Source organism: Capricornis sumatraensis, chromosome 15, assembly GCF_032405125.1.
Source record: "Capricornis sumatraensis isolate serow.1 chromosome 15, serow.2, whole genome shotgun sequence".
Lineage (NCBI taxonomy): Eukaryota > Metazoa > Chordata > Mammalia > Artiodactyla > Bovidae > Capricornis > Capricornis sumatraensis.
In genome coordinates this window covers 13233370-13255542 of record NC_091083.1, presented here as the reverse complement: position 1 = coordinate 13255542, position 22173 = coordinate 13233370, and the positions used below count along the sequence as shown (strand labels likewise).

The 22173-nt window shown below is 42.6% G+C and overlaps 1 protein-coding gene across 1 annotated transcript in view; it reads right to left on the bottom strand.

Moving 5' to 3' along the window:
- MACROD2 (mono-ADP ribosylhydrolase 2) overlaps nt 1–22173 on the bottom strand; it is a 2306040-nt gene that overhangs the window by 169336 nt on the left and 2114531 nt on the right. The gene's annotated exons all lie outside the window — the stretch shown is intronic.

Genomic DNA, 22173 nt, shown 5'->3' with positions numbered 1-22173 from the left:
CTTCCTAATATGGCCCTCAGTCCACACTCACTTAGTGTCAACCTCCGCATAACTTGGGCCCTTGGGTTCTTTCCTATTTGCCCGTCTCCTCTGTTTTGGACCTTTCTGTAGCCATCACGCTCTCTTCTCTTGGAATTTTCTTGTGCTGTGAAGAAACCCTTGGGAAAAACCTAGAGGCTTGCTCCTTCCCCTCCTTCAATGAGCCTGGGCCTCAGTGTTTTTCTGCATAGTCTTCAGGTGATTCTGAAACCAAAAACCCATGGAGAACCCAAAGCACTTTAGGCTCTAAGCCCAAAGTTTGAGAAGCACTGGCCTATGGTCTGGTATCAAGCTACCTTATTTCTAGACCTAAATTTCCAGAGGTCGTAGCCAAGGGACATTCTGCAAAGTGGTTGCTTCTCTATGCCTCAGTCTCCTCATCTGTAAAATAGGGCTATTACAGCATATGCTCAATAGTATAGTTATAAAGGTAGAATGAGATCATCAGTGTGATGTGCTTAGAACAATGTCCAGAACCGAATAAGTACACACTTATGTCTTCACTCACTGGCCCCTCAGTGGTCTGGAAGTGTTCATGCTGCCCCTCAAGTGCACAGTCAATAGGCAAGATGCTTACTCTTGGCGTTGAGAGAATGAATGGGGCTGAGCCAGATTCCTAGGAAACAGGGCACTTAACCTGTGATTCTCAACCTTGACTGCAAACTAGGTTCAACCAAGGTGATTAAACAAATACAATTCTATGGTCAGAGGTTGAACTTCACTAGTATGGGGTGGGACACAGGAATGGGCATTTGAAAAGCTCCCCAGATGGTTCTGATGGGTATCCGCAGCTGCTTAGGCAGTCTGGTCAAACTGGCTTAGACAGCTGCTCAATAATCAACCCCAAACTGTTGTTCTTTTGTCATATCCTGATCACCAGTGACCTCCTGCTTTCTAAAACACTACTAGCTGTGGAACTACTCTTCTAGAACCATGCTGGGTTGTATGTTGGACGGTTTAACCAAAGTTGGGCAATTTATTTTCTTGGTCACAGGTGTAATGGAAGGTCTACGGGAAGACCATTCTGGCAACTGGAAGAAGTCATCAAGGAGCCTTGATCCTGCCAGCCTGGTCCTCATATTTAATCATCACAGTCATCTGGTCATCTTATTTTGATCATGTTTGTCAACTTGTGGTCCACATATCTAGCACTCAGGTTTGGTTTTTTGTTGTTGTTTGTTTGTTTTATTTTAATTGGAGGTTAATTACTTTACAATATTGTAATGGTTTTGCCATACATCAACATGAATCCGCCACAGGTATACACGTGTTCCCCATCCTGAACCCCTCCCCTCCCTCTCCGTACCATCCCTCTGGGTCTTCCAGTGCACCAGCCCCAAGCACCCATTACCATGAATTAAACCTGGACTGGCAATTCATTTCTTATATGGTATTATACATATTTCAATGCCATTCTCCCAAAGCATCCCACCCTCTCCCTCTCCCACAGAGTCCAAAAGTCTGTTCTATACATCTGTGTCTCTTTTGCTGTCTTGCATACAGGGTTATCATTACCATCTACCTAAATTCCATATATATGTGTTAGTATACTGTGTTGGTGTTTTTCTTTCTGGCTTACTTCACTCTGTATAATAGGCTCCAGTTTCTTCCACCTCATTAGAACTGATTCAAATGTATTCTTTTTAATGGCTGAGTAATACTCCATTGTGTATATGTACCACAGCTTTCTTATCCATTCATCTGCTGATGGACATCTAGGTTGTTTCCATGTCCTGGCTATTATAAACAGTGCTGTGATGAACATTGGGGTACACGTGTCTCTTTCAAGTCTGGTTTCCTCAGTGTGTATGCCCAGCAGTGAGATTGCTGGGTCATAAGGCAGTTCTATTTCCAGTTTTTAAAGGAATCTCCACACTGTTCTCCATAGTGGCTGTACTAGTTTGCATTCCCACCAACAGTGTAAGAGGGTTCCCTTTTCTCCACACCCTCTCTAGCATTTATTGCTTGTAGACTTTTGGACAGCAGCCATTCTGACTGGTGTGAAATGGTACCTCATTGTGGTTTTGATTTGCATTTCTCTGAGAATGAGTGATGTTGAGCATCTTTTCATGTGTTTGTGAGCCACCTGTATGTCTTCTTGGGAGAAATGTCTAAACATAAACCAGAAACTATAAAACTCCTAGAGGAGAACATTGGCAAAACACTCTCCAACATAAATCACAGCAGGATCCTCTATGACCCACCTCCCAGAATATTGGAAATAAGAGCAAAAATAAACAAATTGGACCTAATTAAACTTAAAAGCTTCTGTACAACAAAAGAAACTATAAAGCAAGGTGAAAAGACAGCCTTCGGAATGGGAGAAAATAATAGCAAATGAAGCAACTGACAAACAACTAATCTCAAAAATATACAAGCAACTCCTGCAGCTTAATTCCAGAAAAATAAATGACCCAATCAAAAAATGGGCCAAAGAACTAAACAGATTTGGTTTCTAAATACTGTTGTCCATTAAATGGAACCATAGCTCCTTGAAGAAATGACTGCTGTCAGGATTGGGGGAGGGAAAGCATAAAATGAGCTTGAGTATCTGCTTACACTGGAAAGCAAGGAAGAGCTCAAACACGATGGGTGCATGTTAAAAGAACACAGAAGCCACCCCAAAGGGGTCCCTGATGGTAATGGATTATAATCCATTGAGTAGAATAGAAATGGAGAAGGCAATGGCACCCCACTCCAGTACTCTTGTCTGGAAAATCCCATGGATGGAGGAGCCTGGTGGGCTGCAGTCCACGGGGTTGCTAAGAGTCGGACACGACTGAGTGACTTCACTTTCCCTTTTCACTTTCATGCACTGGAGAAGGAAATGGCAGCCCACTCCAGTGTTCCTGGCTGGAGAATCCCAGGGACAGAGGAGCCTAGTGGGCTGCCGTCTATGGGGTCACACAGAGTCAGACACAACTGAAGCGACTTAGCAGCAGCAGCAGAATAGAAAACTATGAGTCCATATGGCATAAGCAAATAAATTAAAAATTTGTAAGACTGATTAAGGACAGGATATTGACCTAATTTCAATCACCATCCCCCCCCCCCCCACCGCCACAACAAGATATGCATTAACTACAAATGGAAAAGAGAGTATATGTACAGTTGAGGAGTCCTAGAGATACCATTTTCGTCAAATAATCAAAGGGAACATTATTGGTAATGGACTGAATTGGAATCAAGGGCGCCTTTTTCTAAATCAGCCATGAGAACACGACATCACTTTTGCGAACACTCTGCAAAGAGGCATGACTTGAATCCAGTCATGAGAAATCATCAGACAGAACCAAACTGGAAACATCCTACAATGTGACCAGCCTGCAAGCATCCAAAGGATCAAAGTTAGTCAAACTGCAAGACGGCTCTGGAACTCTTCCAAACCAGAGGATAGTGGGGACGTGACAACAGAATAAAACAAAGGACATTATCGAGACTGGTGACACTTAAATGGGGTCTGAAAATTAAAGGTAGTATCCATGCTCATTTTCCGCTTTTGATCTTTTTTATTGTGCTCATGTAGGATCACTGACCACGTCTGCAGAAAATACACAGTGACACTGGCAGGGGTGGGGGGCGGCTGGGACACCGGATCTGCAACTTGTTTTCAGATGGTTCCAGAAGGAAAACATTCTTTTTACTATTCTTGGCAAACCTGCTCAAAGACTGCCTCTGATGGCTCCAAAGTGACGGGAGTCAGGGGAGCGCAGCAAGGCATTAGGAGAATGTCGCACACATCTGGGTGACTCTAGAGGAGGCGGACGGCTTTCAGGCTCTTTCCAGGACAGTACGAAAGCACAGCTTAGTTACACCAGAGACTGAAAGTTTGAAATATAATGGTGAAATCCTAACGTGAGAATCTGATCTGTTCAAACGCAATATTTCTCCTTAAAGACAAAACAAAACTTTTCTCTGATGAAAAATCAATGTACAATATTACAAACTGTCAAATGTCCTATCGGCATGGTGCCAGGATCAAAAAGAAACAAATAAATAAACAACTCATCTAGCTCTCTAAACCTGGGGTCTGAGTTTTCAACTCAAGAAAGACAAATGCACCTGAATGATGCTATTCTTGACCCTCAGTTTTGGAAATCAAAACAGACAAATAGTGAAACACATTTGGCCTGAGTTACTCACAGACACCTAGAAGACCGAAAGATACTGTGACAGTATGATAGTGTTAGTCCCTCAGTCATGTCAGACTTTTTGCGACCCCATGGACTGTAACCTGCCAGGCTCCTCTGTCCATGAGATTCTCCAGGCGAGAATACTGGAGTGGGTTGCCATTCCCTCTCCAGGGGATCTTTCTGACCAAGGGACTGAGCCCAGGTCTCCCACATTGCAGGCAGATTCTTTACTTTCTGAGCTGCAAGGGAAGGTGGGGTGGGGGAGTGGGGCAAAAACTAGCTGGCCAGACAGGATGGAGGACATGCATGGGAAGAACCCCTTTTTTTTCCCCAGAAAGTCTGAATTAAGTGTAAGCAGGGAACGACTTCTATTCTGGATTTAATAGTTGCTGAGAAGATAAAAAGATTCACCCCTGAGCCTTTCTTTTTCTCAGGTCCCATATCTCATGCCAGTGAACTCTGCTGGCTCTACCTTTCAGATAGGTCCACGGTCAGGTCAGCCTCACTCTGTCCCTTTGCTGCTACTTGGAACAAGCCACTGCATCTCCTGCTCCAAACCACTGTCTCCATGCTTCTGCCCATAGTCCCCTACTATCCTTGATCAACGCACCAAAGACTGCCTTTAAAATGTAAGATTGGGTCCCTTCACTGCCTAAGAAGTTCCACTCTCCCTTCATTCAGAGAAAAAGCCAGCTTCTCGCAGTGAGCCACAATGCCCCGGTAAAGATTCTCAAAGTGGAGTACTGGGCCAGGGAACCAGCCTCATCTGGGGAATTATTAGAAATGCAAATTCTTGGGCACCCCACGTCCCGTGAGTCAGAGCCTGAGATCCAGTTGATGCATTTGAAAGCCTTATCTCTGTCTGCAGAACAATTTTGTTCATATTAAGAGGAATTTCACATGTTAATAAATAAGGCAGGTGAATTTTGGATGGCAGGGGGCTCTTCCTATTTCAAATTCAATACACTTGGACTGACTGGCCCCTCTGTGTGGAGATTGGGCCAGGTGGCTTTTGGAGATCATCTTGTTGAAATCTCACCACACAGACCCATAAGGTATGTTTTTACTGACCATTTAATATGAAGAAGCTGCCTTTTAGTTAGAAAATCTGCCCAAGTAGGGAAGCAGAACTTGGGCCCTGAGAGCTCTGTCCACATTCAGGCTGAATTGTTTGTCTCTATGAGTAGGTGGGTCCATATGTTGTCACCAAGCCAGGGCATCTCCAACAGTGAAAGGGAACAGGCGCCAACAGGGTCAAGGACAACAGGCATACGAGTCATCCTGGGTCCCACAGGACATGGCTACTCTGCAGGTAGGTTCAGCCCTTCTTTCCATGGCAAATACCTTAATAGTCATATCTTCTAAGCCCCATTCAGAATCCTAGGGCAGGCTGTCCAGGACTTCACGGTCCTAACCTCAGTTCTGTTTAACGGGTGAATGTGGTGAGCACGACTAAAAATAAAATAGACCCTTGGGTCCTTCTCCTAACCTGTGGCAGGGAGATAGCTCAGAGCGGCCCTGAAATTAAGCAGAACATAGAGTATAATCAAAGCAAGATGGTGACACAGGCTTTTCTTCTATTCTGAATTTTACCATGAAAATTCACGTTGTGCTTTAATTTGTAGTATTTTAAGGTCTAGAGGATAAAAAACAAAGCTTTCCTTCATGAGAAAGTTGCTTTTCCTCATTCCTGCTTTTTTCTTTCTTATTTTAGTTTTAAAATCTGGTCAATCATTGAGCTCGTTTGAATGATGGCAAAGTCAAAATTATGACTGCCTGATTTTACCCTTCAGTGCACTTGTCAAAGAAATTAAATTAAAGATCATGCTTGTGAATATAATGCATGAAGTGCTTCATGCCATCCTGAAACAAACATCCAGAGAATGTTTGTTCTGTCCAGCCACTCACAAAACAGTTTGTCACGTGGTATTTTCATATGCAGAGAAAATACGAGGGCAGAGAGAAAATGCTGTCTCTCAGGGAATACAAAGTGCATTCCACCCATGGTTCATATATTCAGAAAAATTTATTTTAGTAAAAACAATAATAATAATACTTCTAATAGCAACATTAGATCCTTCAAAACTTGTCGAGTACTTCCTAGTTTCCAAAATGTTTCCACATCTAATTTCATCTGACAGAAGAGATCAATAATATTTTAAAGTACAGTATCGGGCTGCTTGATTTAGCATTGCCAGGGCTCAGGCTCCTGAAGAATAGGCCTCACATGCAGGCTTGCTGAATACTCTATGTTGAGGCAATTGTGCGGTGAGAGTCACAGTACTAGTGCTTTCTGTAAAAATATGATGGAAAAATCACATGCAGTTCCAAAAATCACTGAAGGCTCTGGAGATGAATGTATGCAGAAAATCACTATTCTAAGCTTTCTACTGAATTTTAGAAGCCTAAAGTCAAGTCAAGGCCACGGTTTTTCCAGTGGTCATGTACGGATGCGAGAGTTGGACTGTGAAGAGGGCTGAGCGCCAAAGAATTGATGCTTTTGAACTGTGGTGTTGGATAAGACTCCTGAGAGTCCCTTGGACTGCAAGGAGATCCAACCAGTCCATTCTGAAGGAGATCAGCCCTGGGATTTCTTTGGAAGGAATGATGCTAAAGCTGAAACTCCAGTACTTTGGACACCTCATGCGAAGAGTTGACTCATTGGAAAAGACTCTGATGCTGGGAGGGATTGGGGGCAGGGGGAGAAGGGGGCGACAGAGGATAAGATGGCTGGATGGCATCACCAACTCAATGGACATGAATCTGAGTGAACTCCAGGAGTTGGTGATGGACAGGGAGGCCCGGCGTGCTGCGATTCATGGGGTCGCAAAGAGTCGGACACTACTGAGCGACTGAACTGAACTGAACTGAAAGTATCTTTTGTTTTTAGTGAAAATGCCTTTTTTTTAAAGATTAAGTAAACCTTTCTATTTACATGTATACATATATATTCATATGTATTTCAATTACACATACATTTAGAAAGCTGAATATTAAACTCTCCAAAGTTTGCCCCTCCCCCTTCTCCACTCCTCCAACTGATTCCTGAGGTCACTTTGAGATATATATATTTATCTTTCTAGACCGTATTGTATCTGTGGATATGTATGGACATACTTGGGGCTTCCCAGGTGGCTCAGTGGTAAAGAATCTGCCTGTCAATGCAGGAGACCAAGGAGACACAGGTTCAATCACTTGGTCAGGAAGATCCCCTGGAGGAGGAAATGGCAACCTACTCCAGTATTATTGACTGGAGAATCCCATGGACAGAGGAGTCTGGAGGACTAAAGACCATAGGGTCACAAAGAGTCGGACATGACTGAACAACTGAGCACAGAGCACACACATATGAATATATGCATAGCTATGTAGACATGTATTTTATATGCATATTTGCATGCATATACTATCTACTATTTGTGTATCATCTATCTACCTACTTACCTATCTATCATCTTCTAATCTATTTATTGCCCTACTTATCCATCTGATTCTTGGAATACACGGCCGAGCTGGTTCTTTTATAATGAACTTCTAAGAAGCCAGAAATGGTGAACAATATTGAATCAAGATTTGTAAGCAATCACTGGAATTATTGTTTGCTTTGCGGCATCTACCAGTCTCAGATGGTCTAGACCCTAGAACCGTGGTTCTCAGACTTGAGCGTGCACTGGAATACCAAGAGGGCTCTCAAGAACATGAATTACTGGATCCTACCTCAGAGTTTCTGATTCAGTAGGTCTGGGTGGGGCCTGAGAATCTGTACTTCTGTCAAGCTCCCAGATGATGTTAGTGGTCACAGAAATACTCACTGAGAAACTTGGGCCAGAACTAGAAATGGAAGCAGTGACAGATTTCCTTAATATTTTCATGGGGTCCAAAATCACTGTGGATGGTGACTGCACCCATGAAATTAAACGATGATTGCTGCTTGGAAGGAAAGCTATGACAAACCTAGAGAGCATATTAAAAAGCAGAGATATCACTTTGCTGACAAAGGTCTGTATACTCAAAACTATGGTTTTTCCAATAGTCATGTAAGGATGTGAGAGCTGGACCATAAAGAAGGCTGAGCACTGAAGAATTGATGCTTTCAAACTATGGTGTTGGAGAAGACTCTTGAGAGTCCCTTGGACTGCAAGGGGATCCAACCAGTCCATCCTAAAGGAAATCAGTTCTGAATATTCATTGGAAGGACAGATGCTGAAGCTGAAGCTTCAACCACCTAATGCAAAGCTTTAACTAACTAATGCAAAGAAAAAGACCCTGATGCAGGGAAAGATTGAAGGCAGAAGGAGAAAGGGGTGGCAAAGGTTGACATGATTAGATAGCATCACTGACTCAATGGACATGAATTTGAGCAAACTCCAGGAAAAACCAGACGACAGAGGAGCCTGGTACAGTCCATGGGGTCGCAAAGAGTCAGACAGGTCTTAGCAACTGGACAACAACAGGCAGCCAGACCTGGGGTTGAATGAACCACACATATGAAGTGAAAGACATGGAAGATAGTGCTTTGTTATGAAAACAGTGGGAAACTTGCCTGTCTCAGTTTTAGCAGTGGTTGGAGAAGATGTTTAATATTTAAATATTTAAATATAATATATAATAGTTAAATACTTAAATATTTATAATATATATAATTAATATATATAATATAATATATAATATATAAATATAATAGTTAAATACTTAAATATTTATAATATTCAGTCACTCAAAGCTGTAATGATGGCAACATTTCTTCCTTCAACAAAGTGAGTTCTAATTTCCAGAAGAGGGAAAGGGAAAAAGATTAGAGACACTGTGCTGCTTCCAGGAAAAAAAAAAAAAAAGAGATTCTGACATTAACAAACTGCATGGTCTTGGGCAAGATAAAGAACCATTTGCAGTCTATTTTAAAAACAGTTTTGTAGAGAGAGAAAACGTGACCATATGCGCTCAAGATTCTTCTTCTGGATGAAAATACAGCTATTATGGTTTTATACTCTAGAAAATCCAGGTGAATTTGTATTCTAACTCCACTCTGCATGCCCCTGTCTTTATACTACGAGGTGAGCCAAGGTGATTCGTAGTACCTGCCAGGGTTGGAAGCAGAGCAGAGAGCCCAAAGGTAGGAGAGAAGTGAGAGGAGGTCAAGTAATGGGGAGGAAAGCTGAGTGACCTCTAAGAGAAAATACCAGGAGCACATGCCACAAAGAGAGGAGCCAAAGGGAGCAAGTTTGAGGAACACTCCTAACCTATTCCATTGTGCAAGAGATCACTAGGATGGCAATGCAAAGAAATCTCAAATAATTTATCTCAGGAGAAGGGCAGGAGGAGAAAGGGTGACAGAGAATAACATGGTTGGATAGCATCATCGACTCAACGGTCATGAGTTGGAGCAAACTCCAGGGGATGGTGAAGGACAGGGAAGCCTGGCATGCTGCAGTCCATGGGGTCACAAAGAGTAGGACATGACTGAGAGACTGAAAAACAACAGGAGTAATGATAGTATTTTTGAGAAAAAAAAAATCACTGAAAGCATTTTTCTGCACGTAGATTAAGGAATTCCATATGATAATGAATGCATATGTGTACAAATGATTCTGAAGTTTCAACACATCGATGTAATCATCTATTTGGTCTGAATATAGCTAGGTAATTTTCTGAACTCAATAAAATCAACACAAGTTAATAGAAAAAAAAAATTAGAGAGATGACCAAGTTGGAAAATGATAATTCTAAAGCAGGAAGATTGCAGAGAAGGGTCGTGACTCACATACCCCTTCTACCCAGTCCCTTTGCATATCCAGCAGGAGCGAATGACTGGGACCTTCTGAATCATGGGAGGAAGTGAGGCACAGGCAACAACGTAACGCCTGAATTGGGGACATGGTTCGTTTTGTCAAAATAGGAGCACTCCCAAGTAACGAGTGCCCCCATCATGCAACCACCTACCACTAGCACGTCAGACTCTGCTCCCTCCCTCACTCCTTTCCCAGCAGCTTTTGTATTTCTGAAGGCATTTTAGGAACAAACGTACAATTCCCACACCTCTGTAGAAGGACTAATCACCACGATGCTATAGACCGAATGGTCCTGGTGACAAATCCACAGGGATGGCACTTTTGTGACTCAGAGCAGATTCTAGGATGATATATTTGGGTGAGGCGAAGATATATTATTTAGTCATATTAGGATTATGAGATGCTGCTCCTAAACAAAGCAAATTCTTTAGCAAGTAAACAAGTTTTCACATATTTGCAGGAATAACTCAGAAGAACTCCCCTGTTCATCAAGGTGACTGCTGCAGTGTATACCCCCAAGTGGACCCCCAGGCTCTGGAAAACCACCTCTGACCTGGGTCACACCTATGACAGGAACCTTTCAGTGAGGGGGAGCCTCTCCAGGGAAAGGAGACTGCTGTTCTGCTTCTAATCCATCTCCCAATCATGGTTTTAAGAGATTATCCAGAGAATGACCTAATTCCAGTAGGAGGTGGAGCCCTGGCTACTCTCCCAATCAGATGTCAACAAAGCTTATCCACCTCCTGCCAGTTAGAGATGCTGGCCTTCTCCTTGGTTCTAAGCGTTCTTTGAATGATTCTAAGCTTTCCAGGACCTTTCAATGAATTAGGACACTGTGTACCATATCATGGTCCTGCTTGTGATGTTTACTAGAATAGCCACCACTAATGGAAAGCGGACCTGTGCCAGGCACTTTATAGCCACTATTTCTACTGTTACTTCCGCACTTTGCACCCTGAGTTACTATGGATCATTTCTCCATAAGACAGCCTCATTGGGCTTACCCACTCAATGGATAAATGTGAAGATACGTTGGTTTCCAGAAAGAGAACAATAAAGACAGGAAATGTTTCTATCACTCATTCCTGAGGTTTTGTTCTGGACCCAAATGTATTCATAAGGAAAAAAAAAAAAGATCCCAATAAGACAACAGCTACCTTACAACTCTTCAAGTAGAGGTCTGGACCTTTACCCTTATGTGATTTCAGAACACCTAAGTGGTAAGTAGTAGCCACACTTGGCAGGAATGGAAAATACATTACACTGAGAAAATGATTTCTTACTTTTGGTCTTTACCTTAAAACGACTTAAACCTGAATCTGCTATTTCACTCTCACATTCAGGGGAGAAAGGATAAAGGATAAAGAATTTCCCAGTGATTCTTGAACACCTAGAAATACCTGAATATGAGAGCATGCACATAATTTACAAATTAAACAGGAATTTCTTTTCATGGTGTATTTTTTTTAAAAGAGACAAAGAACTGGACTTACCCTCGCTGGAGTCTTTGGAGCCTTCTGGCTTCTTTGCTTTGCTCTTCTTGTGGGGTGGAGAGTGGTCTTTTGGCTCTAACCCCTCTGGAAGCACATAGATTTAGTACATTTTTATTTAAAAATCTCCCACTAGGGGTTCAAAATTATCATGATGTTTAAAAATACATTTTTCTTACTAAATACACACACAGAGGGAAGCTTAATTGTAGGTTCACCTGACATTATGGCTGAGCTAAATTCTGGCAAAAAATCTGGGCTTCTCCAATGAACATGGACTTGACGACTTAGAGCTTAGGCATAACCATTTTGTTGCCATTTCACGAATGTGAAACCATAAGGGTGTTTTTTAAATTAAAAAATTCTCCATTAGGCAACTCCCAATTATTATGATTATTCTCTAGGAGAGTTTGATTTAAAACTTCATGGATTAACTGACAGTTATCATTCTGCAGTTTCATTTTAGCCCTCAAAGTATGGCTAGATGAACTGTAAAGTCATCTCATTTGAGGGGAATGGGATGGGGCATGAAATTATCCTCCTTCTATTTAACAGATTTCTTTAGCAATCCAGATTCTAAATAATTTCCATATGCCCCTGATTAAATTCCTGTGCTTCCCACTTTTCTCAGTGCTCCTCCTGCCAAGGAGGCTGGTGACAAATTCTAAAGACAGTTTTAGGAAAACTCTTTAAAATTCATCCCATTTGGATATGGGATACTTTGTTAAACATTATATCTGCAGCTCTGGCCTCTCTATTTCTCAAAGCTTATGTCTTCAATTGTTCACATGGCATCTTATTTTGGATTTCATCCATCGGCCCCTCCAGATCCGCTTTCCACCCTTCCTCCCTCTGGCTTTGGGACACTGGTCTCTATGGACAGCACCAGTGAAGTCCCCATCTCTCTGGCTTCCTATTATACTCAGCCAATGGGGAGCCCAGGGCATTTATTTCCTAGGCTGCCGGTAGTCTTCAAGGACTAATTATCTTCCTAAATCTAAGGTCACAGTTCCTACCAACTGACCCTCTCCCCATGGCCCTCTCTGTCTTCTAGGTCCTGAAACTACCTCTGCCCTGTTGCCTTTTCAGGGCTGGGAAGTATCTGTACTCCACTCTTCCCAACCCTCGTGATTCCCCTTTACTCTGCTCCCTTATATAAATAATCCCATGAGGCATTTCAAACAATGCACCTGGAACAGTATTCTTGATGTCTGCAAATCTGTTCTCTCCACAGTATTCCACCTCTCAAGGGAGAGTGTGACTTATCTACCCAGGAATCTAAACCCAAAACTGTGATATTATCCTTAATATTTTTCTTCAATTACTTCTCCAGTAAAGCAATTTCATCATAATGAGTCCTATCACCTCTGCTCCAAGATATATATCCTATGTTCATCTGCTGTGCTCATTCTCTGCAACCACCACCCTAGTCCAAACCAGCAGCATCTTTTACCTGGCTTACTATGCTAGTCTTCCGAATTCTAACTCCTAGCTTTCTCATCTTCCTATAATCTATTCTGCACATAGCAGCCAGAGTTCTCTTTATTTTTCCTTTTTTAAAAAAACTTTATTTATTTTTTTAATTGAAGGATAATTGCTTTACAGAATTTTGTTGTTTTCTGTCAAACCTCAACGTGAATCAGCCATAGGTATACGTATATCCCCTCTTTTTTGAATCTCCCTCCCATCTCACCAGGTCACCCTGTTTGCTTGTTTAGAAACCACTGCTCTTAGAATAAGATCCAAATCCAGTGTCATGGGCCAGAACAAGTCACTTGGGTTCCACCTACCGCACTAGCCCCCTCTCCCACTTGTCTTTGGCTTCAGACGTATTAGCTCCCTTCTATCATTTCTAGGCTGGTTCTTGCCTCAGGACCTTTACACGTCCTGTTCTTCCTTTTTCCTGACACATACATTCATATGCCTACCCCATATGTCTTTTAACATAGAGTCACATTCACCTCCCAAGGAAGGCTATTCCTGACTACTTAATCGGAAGGGTTGCAAGGAAAATCTGTCACAGACACATCGCCTGGTGTAACTGAAATTATCTTGCTCCTTGTTTATTTCTTTATTATATGTCTCCCTCCTATACCACCCTCCACCTTGAGATGGTAGGTTCCATGAGAAAGGGCATTTGTCTTTCGTAATCCTCTCTTGTGCCACTGGTGTTCAGCAGTGCCTTGAAAATTTCATTTCAAATTCTTTTTTATATCCCTGTTACCCAGGCCTTTCTTTGAGACCAAGATATAATGGGGTTTGGGCCTAATTCTCACTCTCTTAGCAACTATTACCTATGCCAGGACTCTATACAATAGAGTTATGGTGACTCATTTTTCTTTTCCCATTTATTATAAAAAGAACAGAACAGAAAAATGCATTTGATAGATGTGCTATTAAAAACTTTGGCATTATGGACTATAAAGGGGTTTGGGCACTAGGTTAGGCTTTCTGTGGTTGCAAGGCAGTCACATCCAAGGTCATTACCACGACCAGGGTGAAAAATGTTGCCAATGACTACATTAGCAACTCCCCCAAATTTCTGTCATCAGGTGTGGATGGATATTGACCTTTCAGAATGGGTTCAGCAAAAACAGAAATGAGATGCTTGAAACAGCTCACTGAGCACAGATGCTGGGTTCAAAAGGATTCATAAAATGAGCAGAGTACCACTTGCAAAATCCCTGGGAGAAGCCTCTCACCCTCCCTTGTGCCGAAATGCATCGTGTGTAACTGGGACCAAGAGGAGAGTTTCCAGTGCTGGGAGTTCAGTTCCAAACCAGCATTTCCAGAAAGTGAGTTGAGAATTAAATTGTGAATTCATGATTACCCACCTAAATGGGAGTTCCTGGGGAATGCGTGAGATTTAAAAAGACATCTCTGTGTCCACATTTTGAGCTATTTATAAACTGTAAAAGCACTAGGGCTTCCTTTTTATAGAAGCTGTAGGGCACTTCTGGGGTGATCAGTGGGGATAAATGCTTGTTAGTTATGAGCAGCCACCTATGACAGGGGTCCTCAGCCTTCTGGGGGCTGGGAACTGGTTCCATGGAAGATAATTTTCCCACAGACTTGGGGGGGGTGTATGGTTCAGGTGTAATGCGTGCAATGGGGAGTGTAGAGGAAGCTTGTCTCCTTCCCCAGCTACTTACCTTCTGCCATGAGGCTCAGTTCCTAACAGGCCACAGGCTGGTACTGGTCTATGGCCCGGGGGTTGGGGATCTCTAGTCTATGACATAGTATTTCACAACACCCATGGAGACTCTCGACTGAAAGTCACTGCTACAGATGGCCTCTGTGCTCTCGTTTCCCCTCTCCTTCTTAGCCTGGGAAAGCTAGAGGACCTTCCCCAACAGCATCCCTCGCTTCTCCTTAACACGGTGTCAGCTTGTCTCTGTTGCCTCTGTTTGCAGCAGAAGCTGGACCTCTCGGGTGTTGCCATAGCATGGCTTTGTCCCCAAGGAACTCAACTGGGCTCTGGCTCTTGGGTAGCGGACCTGTCAGAGGTGGCTGCTGATTTTCTGTCCCTGGGCTCAGGTTGGGGTCCATTTCAAGAGAGCATGGTCTTGGAAGTGGAAGGACATGGGGAAATAGTTACTATGTTAGGATTAAATGACTTAAACAGGATCCTAGGCATTTAAGTCAGTCTGTTTCTACCACCTTGAAGAGGGGCAGAGCCTCTCTTAGGATGACTCTGTCTGACACCATCTCATATTATTCCCCTTAAGCATTGGATAATAGCAGTCCCCATCTCTTCGAGCTGTTGGATATCCTAAGTGAGTTCATGTATGTTGAGCAATCAGCATAAGGAACAGTTCAATTAAAATCCTGCTCAGCAAAGGGATGATGGGACTGATCTGAGCTGAGCCAGCCTGCACTAGCTGGTTGGACCTCTCTCTCCTCCACCCCTACATTCATTGGCTAATGTTTGGCAGTTCGAACAATACCATTTATACCAAAGAAATCTGCAAACTCTCCAAATTGGGGCTCCCCCTCCACAACCAGAGAGTACGTTTCCTGGCACCTCACTGGTTTTTGATATTCATTTTATCATTTAATATCATTTACTAGCATTTGTTGACTGGTTGATTCACACAAACAGGCCTTCACTAGCGGCAACTGCATTCTTAAAAATCCTTCCAGCACTACTTCTTGTATGAGAAGAAGAGGTGATGCAGGGCTCAGGGAAGGCTAGCAGTTAATGGTCTTAGGAGGCTGAATCAGACTCTTCGCAGACACCAGCACACCGGAGCATAAGACTGAACAGAAGTAAGCCTGCTCACAAATATTTGGCAAGGCCAGCTGGCCCTTCATGAGCCCATCTTGCACAAAATCCCTCATGATTTCAGCACTCAGATATTAGGAACAGAGAGCAGCTTCCCAAGACCATTCTGCCTGAGTGACTAAGTGTCCTTGGGCCACTGAGTGTGACATCAATGGCTGCATCCAGCTGCTAGAGATAAATCCCAGGAAACTTGGCGGGACTAATATCAGAAATGATGATTCACTTAAGGCTCCTAAACCCCAAATGCTAACTCCAAACTTATGGGTTCTGCGTTAGCATTAATGATTTCCTTGAACTCACTCTGTGGTTCAGATAACAAGTAGCACCTTATTAAGAAGTCAGCCCCCTTTGCCTAGAAATGTGTACTTACAACACTTTGGGCAAATGATCCTTAGCAAGATAAGGGCCTTAAACTATCTGGCTGAAAGGGCAGTGCCCTCCATGGATGAAGGATAGTCCAAGGACATCCAAGGATATTCCATGTGAAGTGCATGCATTAATGCTGAATTCATGGAATTTAAGACAGGGTGAACAGTATGAAAAGGCAAAAAGATAGGACACTAAAAGAGGAACTCCCCAGGTCAGTAGGTGCCCAATATGCTACTGGAGATCAGTGGGGAAATAACTCCAGAAAGAATGAAGAGACAGAGCCAAAGCAAAAATAACACCCAGGTGTAGACAGGACTGGTGATAGAAGCAAAGTCTGATGCTGTAAAGAGCAATATTGCATAGGAACCTGGAATGTCAGGTCCATGAATCAAGGCAAATTGGAAGTGGTCAAACAGGAGATGGCAAGAGTGAACGTCGACATTCTAGGAATCAGCGAACTAAAATGGACTGGAATGGGTGAATTTAACTCAGATGACCATTATATCGAATACTGTGGGTAAGAATCCCTTAGAAGAAATAGGGTTGCCCTCATAGTCAACAAAAGAGTCTGAAATGCAGTACTTAGATGCAGTCTCAAAAAGGACAGAATGATCTCTGTTCATTTCCAAGGCAAACCATTCAGTATCACGGTAATCCAAGTCTATGCCCTGACCAGTGAAGCAGAAGAAGCTAAAGTTGAACGGTTCTATGAAGACCTACAAGACCGTCTAGAAATAACATGCCAAAAAGATGTCCTTTTCATTATAGGGGACCGGAATGCAAAAGTAGGCAGTCAAGTAACACCTGGAATAACAGGCAAATTTGACCTTGGAGTACAGAATGAAGCAGGGCAGAGGCTAATAGAATTTTACCAAGAGAACGGACTGGTCACAGCAAACACCATTTTCCAAAAACACAAGAAAAGACTCTACACATGGACATCACCAGATGTCAATACCAATATTAGATTGATTATATTCTTTGCAGCCAAATATGGAGCGACTCTATACAGTTAGCAAAAACAAGACTGGGAGCTGACTGTGGCTCAGATTATGAACTCTCATTGCCAAATTCAGACTTAAATTGAAGAAAGTAGGGAAAACCACTAGATCATTCAGGTATGACCTATATCAAATCCCCTATGATTATACAGTGGAAATGACAAATAGATTCAAGGGATTAGATCTGATAGACAGAGCAGCTGATAAACTATGGACAGAGGTTCATGACATTGTATAGGAGACAGGAATCAAGAACATATCCAAGAAAAAGAAATGCAAAAAGGCAAAATGGCTCTCTGAGGAGGCCTTACAAATAGCTGTGAAAAGAAGAAAAGTGAAAAGCAAAGGAGAAAAGGAAAGATATACCCACTTGATGCAGAGTTCCAAAGAATAGCAAGGAGAGATAAGAAAGCCTTCCTCAGGGATCATTGCAAAGAAATAGAGGAAAGGAATAGAATGGGAAAGACTAGAGTTCTCTTCAAGAAAATTAGAGATACCAAGGGAATTGTACATGCAAAGATGGGCTCAATAAAGGATACAAATGGTATGGACATAACAGAAGCAGTAGATATTAAGAAGTGGCAAGAATATGCAGAAGAACTATAGAAAAAATATCTTCACGACCCAGATAGTCCGTGGTGATTGATCATTCAGCTAGAGTGATGATCTAGTGTGGTGTGATCACTCACCTAGAGCCAGACATCCTGGAAAGGGACGTCAAGTGGGCTTTAGAAAGCATCACTACAAAGAAAGCTAGTGGAGATGATGGAATTCCAGTTGAGTTATTTCAAATCCTGAAAGACGATGCTGTGAAAGTGCTGCACTCAATATGCCAGCAAATTTGGAAAAGTCAGCAGTGGCCACAGGACTGGAAAAGGTCAGTTTTCATTCCAATCCCAAAGAAAGGCAAGGCTAAAGAATGCTCCAACTACCGCACAATTGCACTCATCTCACACGCTAGTAAAGTAATGCTCAAAACTCTCCAAGCCAGGCTTCAACAGTACATGATCCATGAACTTCCAAATGTTCAAGCTGGTTTTAGAAAAGGCGAAGGAACCAGAGATCAAATTGCCAACATCTGCTGGATCATGGAAAAAGCAAGAGAGTTCCAGAAAAACATCTATTTCTGCTTTATTGACTATGCCAAAGCCTTTGACTGTGTGGATCACAATAGACTGTGGAAAATTCTGAAAGAGATGGGAATACCAGACCACCTGACCTGCCTCTTGAGAAACCTGTATGCAGTTCAGGAAGCAACAGTTAGAACTGGACATGGAACAACAGACTGGTTCCAAATAGGAAAAGGAGTACGTCAAGGCTGTATATTGTCACCTTGCTTATTTAACTTCTATGCAGAGTACATCATGAGAAATGCTGGGCTGGATCAATCACAAGCTGGAATCAAGATTGCCGGGAGAAATACCAATAACCTCAGATATACAGATGACACCACCCTTATGGCAGAAAGCAAAGAAGAACTTAAGAGCCTCTTGATGAAAGTGAAAGAGGAGAATGAAAAAGTTGGCTTAAATCTCAACATTCAGAAAAATATGGCATCCAGTCCCATCACTTCATGGGAAATAGATGGGGAAACAGTGGAAACAGTGACAGACTATTTTGGGGGGCTCCAAAATTACTGCAGATGGTGACTGCAGCCATGAATTTAAAAGACACTTGCTCCGTGGAAGAAAAGTTATGACCAACCTAGACAGCATATTGAAAAGCAGAGACATTACTTGGCTAACAAAGGTCCATCTAGTCAAGGCTATGATTTTTCCAGTAGTCATGTATGGATGTGAGAGTTGGACTATTAAGAAAGCTAAGCACCAGAGAATTGATGCTTTTGAACTGTGACGTTGGAGAAGACTTTTGAGAGTCCCTTGGACTTCAGGGAGATCCAACCAGTCCATCTTAAAGGAGATCAGTCCTGAATATTCATTGGAAGGACTGATGCTGAAGCTGAAACTCCAATACTTTGGCTACCTGATGTGAAGAACTGACTCAGTTGAAAAAACCCTGATGCTAGGAAAGACTGAAGGTAGGAGGAGAAGGGCACGACAGAGGATGAGATGGTTGGATGGCATCACCGACTCAATGGACATGAGTTTGAGTAAACTACTGGAGTTGATGATGGACAGGGAGGCCTGGCATGCTGCATCTATGGGGTCGAAAAGAGTCATGCTTGACTGAGCAACTGAAGTGAAGTGACCACTTTTTTCAATCTACGGTTCTTTTAAATAATAAGCTATCTTGAGTATAGTAATTGATATTTTAATTGAAATTTTGCCTTGGGCTTTATGTTTTACAAAAGGGAAGCAGAGTCCTTGAAGTTGAATTTTCTCAGAAGACAAAGAGACAAACGTTTGAGTGCAAGTATTAATTTGAGAGATTATCCCAGGAAGCAGCAGAGGGGAGCAGGGAAGTAAGACCAGAAAGGGAGGGCAACCAATAAGTGTATTAATGAGAAAGTTCAGCTGTGGACAATTCATTTCTACCAGGAGCCTCTGGGTGATAGTATTGAACCCCACTGTCTAATATTACATATTGCCAATGATACTGGAAATGTGAATAGTCTGATTTAAAATGTGCGTGTGAAATACACACAAATTTTATTTTTCATTTATTTATTTTTACTTTACAATATTGTATTGATTTTTCCACACATTGACATACACACAAATTTTAAAAACTTGCTGTGGAAAAATAAAAGAATCCAAAATATCTGACTAATTTTTATATTGCTTATGTAGAAATGATACCATTTTTGATATGTTACATACAATGTTAATTTCACTTGTCTAGTTTTACCTTTTTCAAGGTGACTAAAAGAAAATCTGAAATTATCTGAATTATCAGGCTGCCATTTGAGGCTCTTGTGAGATTTCTACTGGGCAGTGCTGGTCTAGGACATGCCTCAGATGCATCCTGCAATGGGACTGATCAACCATATCTTGCTCAACCTTGGCTGAGAGGTACTCCAGAGAAGTTAACTCCCTGATACTTTGAGTTTTCTTTCATAAACAGAGACAAGAACTTTCCTTTGAAAGCTGCCCATGTTGTACAACAACCGGACTGCCAAGGGGGCTCCAGGAAGGGAACCCAGAGCTGCTGTCTTGGCCCTCCTCCCGCTCCTCCATTCCACTCCTGACTTTGAGGTCCTCCCTCTGCCTACCGCGCCCCCTGAATCCACGGCCCTGGGGAGAACAGAGGTACAAGAGTGGATAGAATGTCAGATCGTTGTTCCAGGGAACTGTTACTACTGAAAAGAACAGATATTATTCCTTCACGAGGACAGTGGGAGGTCGGGTGAGGGATAGAGATTGAACTTCACAAGGAGAAGGATGATCTTAACCAAACCTTGCCCAACAAGACTGTCTGCCACACAGTTTAAAGAGCTCCCTGTTTGTGGAGCTGCTCAGAACCAAGTTGTCAGTGATTTGTAGGGAGTCCTGGCAGCAATAGAGGTCACACAAAATGAGTCTCTAAGATATGTATTTCAGTTCTGAAAACAGGCCCCATCTCGCATCTAGAGCAGCCTGACGCCATAGTGAGAAACATGGGGCTCTCGTCCCATAGAATTGAGCCCTGTACTTTCTAATATGTGTCAGATTCGTTGAGTAAACAAAGTGATCACCAACTATTCAAGGAACATTTCAGGTATGATATCTCATTCAGTGCCCCAACAAGACTGTAGGGTAAGAGTTATTAGCATCAGAAGTGTAAACTGAGGCTAACAGAGAAAACTCTAATCCAAAGTCTTTAAGTGGAGGAGCTAGGCTTGAATCCAGGCCAACTGATTGATGTATTCATTATCAAGCTCATCTTGACCTTAGGCCAGAACCAATGTTTTTAACCACTAGATTTCTCTCATCAAACACTGGTCTTTTTCTGAGGAGCAGGAATGTATCTCACTTTCTGATAATGAGAACAATATATCACATGTACAAAATGCATTTCCCAAAGATTCCCTCAGCCATTTTTCAGGTCCTCTCTGCTATACAGACCCTCACTGATTCCTGTCAGGAAACTGAGTCTATTCTCTGCCCCTCTGAGGCTGGGTGGGCTTGTGAAGAACCATTCCAAAGAAAAGAGTGTGGTGGAAGTAATTCTATGGGATTCTTGAGGATGAGTCTTAAGATAGGAATGTGTCTGGCTCACTCACTCTGTAGAGAAACCAAAAGGAAACTAGCCACTGGAAGGAAGCCCAGAACAGAGAAGGAGGCCATGCACAGGTATTTCAGAAAACTGCCCCAGCCAAGGTCTCAGGTGACAGGCCTGTCAATCACCAGCCAGACACATTGCTGCTGCTGTTCAATCCCTAAGTTGTGTCCGACTCTTTGTGACCCCGTGGACTGTAGCCCGTCAAACGCCTCTGTCCATGGGATTTCCCAAGCAAGAATACTGGACTGGATGGCATTTTCTCCTCCAAGGTATCTTCCCGATCCAGGGATCGAACCCAGGTCTCCTGCTTGGCAAGCAGATTCTTTACCACTGAGCCACCTATGAAACCCCACCAGCCAGACATATGAGTGCACAAATCTAGTGATTCTAATCCCCAGCTGCTGAGTCTTCCTGTTGAAGCCTCAGATTCTGTGAACAAGTATTATCAAATCAGTCCTGCTATGAATTTCTGACCCACAGAATATTTCAGCATATATGTGGGTGCTTTAGCCACTAAGTTTTGGGGGTGATTTGTTATACACTTCCAGTAATGACATCATGGTCCATTTTTACCTTAGCTCTCAGGAAGGTCGAAGTCAAGTTTAATGTTTAAATACAGTAAATTTATTAGTTATGAATGGGGCTTCCATGGTGGCTCAGATGGTAAAGAATCCACCTGCAAAGCAGTAGACCCGGGTTCAAACCCTGGGTTGGGAAGATCCCCTGGAGAAGGAAATGGCAAACCACTCTTGTATTCTTGCCTGCAGAATCCCATGGACAGAGGAGCCCAGTGGGCTATAGTCCATGGGGTCGCAAATAGTTGGACATAACTGAGCGACTAACACACACCCACACACACACATATTAGCTATGAGTTAGAATGGCCACTTCCTTATTTTGTAACCT